We start from the raw sequence: 1,292 nt of genomic DNA, 5'->3' as shown, positions 1-1,292 counted from the left end.
CCCCCCCCCCCCCCCCCGCCCCGCTGCCTCGATGCTACTGCTGTCGGACCCTGTCCGTGAAGGAGCGCTCAGCACTTGGGACGGTCGCTACCACTTAGCCGTGAGCACCCCAGAACCACCTGGGAGGGGCGAGGGCCCACCCAGCAGAGAGCCCTGGCCAAGGCCATTTCCAAACCAACGCCCACGCCCGCAGAGCCGTCCCAGTGAACAGCAGGTGTCACCCTTCTGCTTCCAAACCCCCGGTGCCTCCAGGTGCCTCGCGCGCTCCCCAAAATTGCGCGTCGAAGCTGCGGCCTGGCGGGGTGGCCTCGCGCACCTGCGCGGCGCCTGCGAGGCAGGGGTCTCTGCGTTCCCGGGCACTGCGGGTGGCGGGGTGGGGGTGGGGGACGCGGGGACGCAGGGCGGCAGGTGCCCGCAGGAGCCAGCAGAATGGCAGAGGTCGACGCTTGGACTTGCGGTTCTGCGCGGAGGTGAGGAAAGTGGCTCGCGCTTCCAAGTCCCTCCCCTTCCCCCGGCAGTTTCTCGGGGCGCCCAGCAGCGCGGAGGAGGCGCCGAGAGGGCTCGGGGCAGAGGCGCTCGCACCATGGCCCGTGTCCCGGCGCGCCTGCAGTTCCGCGTGCAACTGCGCTTCGTGACAGAGGAGCAGCTTTTCGGGGCCGGGCCTCTCTCACTCCCGACCCCGAAGTCTCTGCAGCTGGATGTGCATCCGGCGGGGGAGGAGGCGGACGCGACGGTGACTGACGGTGAAGTACCGAGTCCCGCTGGAAAGTTGGGGCCGGGGGCGTGCGAGCACAATGTGCGCGCGCGTGGTGGTGGTGGGGGGGCGCGGCTGCGTGTGCAGATGTGTGCGGAGTGCGCGTGTGCTTTGGGGCGCGTGGAAGTGTGGGTTGCTCCGTCTCTGTCGCCCCCAGCAGTTGTGCACCCCGAGGCTCGCGAGGGGGAAGTGCCGGGCTACTTCCCCAGTCCCCAGCTGGCCCAAACTGCGTCTTTATTGCGCTCACGAACTTGGGTGCCGCGGGCAGCCGGGCCCTGAGAACTTGTCTTGGCGATAACTGAAAGGTGTCAAAAGCGGGGTCCGGAGAAGACAGGCACTCAGTGTCCTCACCGGGCACCTACTCGGGAGCAGAACAGGACAGGGAACCCCGTCTCCTAACTTCCAGGCCTGCTCCGCCCTTGTTCCCTCCTCCGGCCGCCGGCCACCCTCCAGCCACACCTGCAGCTTTTTGTGGGCCGAGTTCTGACTCCCGTGGGAAGGGCTGTGCAGCGTGTTCACCAGTCTCAGTGGCTGTCGC

This window comes from Ursus maritimus, unplaced genomic scaffold (assembly GCF_017311325.1).
Source record: "Ursus maritimus isolate PB19 unplaced genomic scaffold, ASM1731132v1 scaffold_34, whole genome shotgun sequence".
Taxonomy (NCBI): domain Eukaryota; kingdom Metazoa; phylum Chordata; class Mammalia; order Carnivora; family Ursidae; genus Ursus; species Ursus maritimus.
The sequence above is the reverse complement of the archived record's forward strand: the minus strand, read 5'-3'. Positions refer to the sequence as shown.